A 6,293-nucleotide genomic window follows, 5' to 3' on the forward strand; every position below is an offset into this window, starting at 1 on the left:
AGTCAATTTGATTTCTATGTATTCCATCTGGTGAGGTCCATGTATATAGTCGTCTCTTATGCTGTCTAAAGAAGGTATTTGAAATGAACAAATCATTGATATTGCAGAATTCTATCATGTGATCTCCAGCATCATTTCTATCACCAAGGTCGTATTTTCCAATTACTGATCCTTCCTTTTTGCTCCCAACCTTTGCATTCCAATCACCAATAATCATCAATACATCTTGATTCCATGTTTGATCAGTTTTAGATTGAAGAAGTTGGTAGAATTCTTCTATTTCATCCTCACTGGCTTTAGTGATTGGTGTGTAAATTTGAATAATAGTGGTATTAGCTGGGCTTCCCTATAGGTGTATGGATATTATCCTATCACTTACAGCATTGTATCTCATGACTGATCTGGGTATAGTCTTTTTGACGATGAATGCAACACCATTCCTCTTCAATTTGTCATTCCTGGCATAGTAAACCATGTGGTTATCAGATTCAAAATGGCCAATACCAGTCCATTGCAGCTCACTAATGCCTATGATATCGATGCTTATGTGTTCCATTTCATTTTTTGCAAGTTTCAATTTTCCTAGATTCATACTTCGTACATTCCATGTTCCGATTATTAATGGATGTTTACAGCTGTTTCTCTTCATTTTGAGTTGTGCCCCATCAGCAAATGAAGGTCCCTCAGACTCTTCTCCCACAGGCTTTACTCCATTTGCGTCATCACAGTCAACTCTACTTTGAGGAGGCAGCTCTTCCTTAGTCATATTTTGAGTGCCTTCCAACCTGAGGGCCTCATTTTCTGGCACTATATCTGACACTGTGTCTCTGCTATTCATAAGGTTTTCAGTGACTAAATATTCGGAAATAGTTCATCTCTCCTTCTTCCAAGTCTGTCTTCATCTGGAAGCTCATCTTAAACCTGTTCACCATTGGTGACCCTGCTGGTATTTAAAATACCAGTGGCATAGCTTTCAGAATCACAGCAACTCACAAGCCACCACAATCTGACAATCTGACAGATGGATGGTGGTAGTTCCATTAATACCTTGCATATGTTACTTGGAGTTCTGGTGCGGCACTGTGGGTTAATGCACTGGACTGCAAAGTTGGTTTGGACCACAATGGTGGTAGTTTGGATCAAAATTCCGTTCTTCAGAAACCCTATTCAGGGTCGCTGTGGGTTGGAGCCAACTCAATGGCACACAACAACAATAATATGTTACTTAACCTTTCTATGCCTCCCAGATATAGGGAAGGCAAAAAACAGCTCCTACTACGAGAGATAGATACTAACTTGAAATGAGTTAACATTGGCATTTCCTGTTATCAGTAATCTGTGTCTGAATGGCAGACATTCAGCAAAAATAGGTTCTATTTTGCATTATTTTAGAAGGAGAAAATTATAATGTATTGCACATTAACCCTAAATCCCCAACCAATTTACTAAAGCTTAACTGAAATACACTAAAACACTTATATATTAGTAATAATGGTCACATTAAGATGCAAAATGTTAAAATACTACTACTTAATCACTAAAACATTTCAGACTTTATGTGTGGTAGCATCTCTTCCACTATATTTCTTTGATTCTTATTACTTAATACTCTTAACAACTTTCTCAATGTCCTGGATCTCATTACAGGCACAAACAATGACTCAATGTGAAAGGCACTTGGAAGTACATTTAGTAAATGTGACAATGACTGAAAATGTCTCACTCACTCTTAGATCAGTGGATAATCCACTGTGCTTTTCAAAATGTCTATGAATATTGCTGTTGTTCTGCAACTTGAATTTAGAAGGCAACATTTTTCTCCACCTGAGAAGTGCATTTTTGCAGGAGGATGGAAGGTCTGAACAAAATTAAATAGGATAGAGTATTGGGAAAGCCAGAATAGGTTGTGTTATAGAAACAAATAAACCTAGAAACTCATGGCCTCAGTGCCTTAGCATAATCCAAGTTGATTTGGATGCAGGTCAGAGGGCTTTTCCTAAATCTAGGGACTCTGAGTTTAAATTTTCATCATCTTGTGATGTAACTTCAACATGTGGCTTTTGAGATGGTTAAAGAAAAAGAAGAGCGACTGAAAGTTAGGTGATACATTTTAAGACACTAGCCTGAAGGGTGGACAGTTTATGTTACTTCTACCCAGCCACACTAGCCAGTAATGAATCAGATGGACTTAATTATACTGCAAGGCAAGCTGGAAAATGTAATTTTCCAAGTGCTCAGTAAGAGAAAAACAACATGGAATCTGAATAAATCATAGCATCGTTTCTATCACATGTAGGTAAATATCTTATTAAATATTATTTCTTGTTTTCTCTAGTAATGATGTCTTAAAAGAACCAAAACATGAACATACACAAGGAAGCAAAGGATTTAAATGACCCACAAGATGGCTAATTCCTCTCTAAAGGATAAGAAATAAACTTCCTTTTTAGAGGGCTTAGAAAGGAAGCCTTAAGAAAAAGAGGTGTGACTAGAAAGTGGGAATTGGCATGAGACCAAATGTTTTTGTTGGTAAAGTTCACCAACAAAAAGTGTGACTGGGGCAGAAAGTTTTATGTATGAATTAAAAGTAAATGTTATTTTAAAAAAACAATAATTTTGCGCCAAAAGAAAGGTAAAGTTTATAACATTTCATCTGTGGTTAGGAGCTCTCAAATCACAATCTTTCCAACAAATAAAAGGAAAGAGCTGTTGCTGGAAAGCACTGCCAAGATAAATGTTAAGCATGAAAGGTAGCAATAAATGGAGATTTGCAGGGTGACTTCTGCAGAAAAATTCAATCGTATACATCTTCCAGTATTTGAAGTCATGAGGCCAGCACTCTGAGTTCAACATTCTCAAGACGAGATGGGCTATCTTTCTAAGGCAAAGCTGGGAAAAAGTCTTTGGGAAAGAGAAATTGAGTGATTAAGAAGGCACTTAGACACAAAAACTGTTGTTGTTTTATATTTTTTAAGAATCAAGTCAAGAGTTTTAAAGCAACATAGTTATCATGATAGGCCTCACTTTAAATTCTTGATGTGAATCTCTAGATGTGGTCTCTAAATGTGGTCCAAGGTTCCTAGTTCATTCTTCATTCTCTCTTTCTCCAAGATACTTCTTTCACATCTTTTTCTCTTCTCGGATTCCCTCAGCTGATTATCTTGCTTCTTACATCTGTTGTTGTTAGTTGTTGCATTGACTCATACTCCTGGTGACAAAATATTGCCTGAGCCTGTGTCATTTTCATGATTGTTGATACGTTTGAGTCTGTTGTGTGATTGTTGTGTCATTCTAGTTTATTGATGGGGAGCACGGTGACTCTGTGCGATAAACATCAGACTTCAAACTGCAAGGTTTGTGGTTCTAGACCACCAGTCACACTTGGTACAAAGATGAAATTTTATGCTCCTGCAAAGAACAACTTCAGAAACCTTATACAGGGTTGCTCTGAGTTAAACCAACTCAACAACACTTAATAGCAACAACAACAAATTTCATTGATGTTGTTTCCATTGGCCTGCTACCAAACATGATGTACCATCAGGTTACCATCCTTTTCTAAGCAAGTGATCTTTCCTGAAGACATGTTCAAAGTTACTGTTGTTGTGTGCTATTGAATCAGTTCCAACTTACAGTGACCGTGTATAGGGTTTCCAAAGAACCGTTGATGGGTTTGAACCTCTGACCTTGTGATTAGTAGTCCAGTGCTTCCCCTATAGCACCACACCAGGAATCCATGTTCAAAGTAAGTGAGTTGAAGTCTCACCATCCTCCCTTCTAAAGTACATTCTGGTTGTAGTCTTCCATGACTGGTTTGTTATTTTGGCAGACAATAAACTTCTCAATATTCTTCATCAATGCCTCAGTTTGAATATATCAATTCTTTTTCTGCTTTTCTTCTCTATTCTCCAATTTTCACAGGCATATAAGGCATCAAAGTGATATCCTTGCTTTTAATACTTTAAAGAGACCTTTTGTAGTAGATTTCCCCCCCCAATGCATGGTCATTTGATTGCTTGACCATTGCTTCCATCGATGTTGATTGTTGATCCAAGTAGAATTGAAATAGTTGACAACTTGATTTTTTTCTCCATTTATTATGATGGTACTTATCAGTCCAGTTGTAAGAATTTCCTTTTCTTAACATACAGGTATAACTCATACAGATATTACTGAAAATTAAAGTAATCAAAAGAGAATGTCTTTGAGTTTCAGTGGTATGATAGTATGAGATGTTTAGTAATTGACATGCAGGAGAAAATAGTCCTGAATTGTAGTGTTTGCCAATATTTGTTTTCTTTTTACTTCATTTTTCAAAATCCTGGATGTGGCCAAAGTTTGAATTCTACAGGGGGTCCAGGTAATCCATGGTATGCTTGGCTGACAGACAGCATTTGAATGCATGACATACTTGCAGGGTCATATTTTGAGTGCTGGCTAGCAGGTTAGAAAGTTTGTTTCAAGGTGGGCTGAGTGTAAAACGAAACATTGGGACATGGGTAGAAAATACTAGAAATTTTATGCATATTAAATTTGTATAAAATAAGAAATATCATAGTGGACACTCACCTTTAAATGAAACAAGTGAGCTTTCAAAAGACCCTTCTCCTAATTTAGACTTGGCAGCTAAGTGCCCACTTTTAAGCTGTGATTTTTTTAGACAGTAGAACTTTCTAGGATTCTGTGCAAGAAAGCTGGAAACCACAACCTCTCTCTGGGAGGCCTGAGGACAGAGTCAGCACTACCTGTTTCTCTTTCCAGGTAATTTTGGAAAGCCTCTCGTTTTCCTTTCTCCTGCAGACTTGGCCTCAGTACTACCTCCTCTTGGTCAATTCCACAGTCAAATACAAGGCAGTTCCTTCAATGTCAGGTTTAGGAAATTTGACCTAAATTTTCAAAGGATGTGTGCTTGCCAATTTTTGTGGGGTAAAACTATTCTGGCCAATTTCAATCCATTCACATGATGTCACTAAACACAAAGTTAAGAAGAAGACAATAGAACAACATACAAAAGATGGAAATAATGAAAAAAGCATAGATTATGGCAATATGTAGTAATTAGGAAGTGATAATTTTAAGTGTTTATTACTTTTGCTTTTGAAGTCCTGGTATGGCACAGTAGGATAAGCACTGGACTCCTAACTACAAAATTAGAGATTCAACTCTACCAGCTGCTACTTGGAAACCCTATACAGGGTCACTATGAGTTGGAAGTGACTCCATGACATTTAACAACAACAATTTTTGCTTTTTAAATAATTTATTTAATTCTCATCTTATGTAACTTAGTTTGTTTGTTGTTGTTGTTGTTGTTAATTGCCATCGAGTCGGGTCCGACCCATAACGACCCTGTACAGGGTTTCCGAGGATGTAAATCTTTACGGGAGTAGAAAGCCTCATCTTTCTTCCACGGAGCGGCTGGTAGTTTCGAACCGCTGACCTTAAGGTTAGCAGCCCGATTCGTAACCACTACGCTACCAGAGCTCCTTGTTTGTTTGATGGCTTCACAAATTCCTGAAACTTACACAACAAATAGTCATGAGCTGGAATAACCCAGATCCAACAGATAACTGGTGAATTCCCAAAACCACATCTTTCCCTATTTGAAATTATATCCACACATTTTGCCCTTCTGCTTAGAGACTTAAACTTGCCTCTCTGTCAACAACCAGTTTCTCCATTTGTGTAATGCATCTTTCTGTCTTTTGTTTACTGAAGGCTGTAGCTGCAAAAATTATTTTTTCTTTTTCTGACATCATAAATTTTTGTTCTTAATAGATCATTCACTTCAACATACATACCTGCTATGTTTCTCCCCCACCACTCATCTATCAGTTTGTTGTACTGTGGTAGTTAGTGTGCTGCTTCCAATTCATTCTAAAAGCTATGCCACTGGTATTCAGACCTTCCAGACTAAGATAGACAAAAAAAGGAGAGACAGACAACTTCTGAAGGGTTTGTAACTGAAAATCTTATGAATAGTGGCAGAACATTGATATAGTGCCAGAAGATGAGACCCTCAGCTTGGAAGACACTCAAAATACAACTGAGGTTTACTATGCTGGGAATGACAAATTGAAGAGGAATGGTGTTGCATTCATTGTCAAAAAGAACATATCCAGATCAGTCATGAGGTGCAACACTGTCTGTGATATGATAATATCCATATACCTACAGGGAAGCCCAGTTAATACCATCGTCATTCAAATTTATGCACCAACCACTAAAGCCAGTGAGGATGAAATAGAAGAATTCTACCAACTTCTTCAATCTGAAATTGATCAAACATGCAA

The sequence above is a fragment of the Chrysochloris asiatica genome, unplaced genomic scaffold (assembly GCF_000296735.1).
Source record: "Chrysochloris asiatica unplaced genomic scaffold, ChrAsi1.0 scaffold00027, whole genome shotgun sequence".
Classification (NCBI taxonomy): domain Eukaryota; kingdom Metazoa; phylum Chordata; class Mammalia; order Afrosoricida; family Chrysochloridae; genus Chrysochloris; species Chrysochloris asiatica.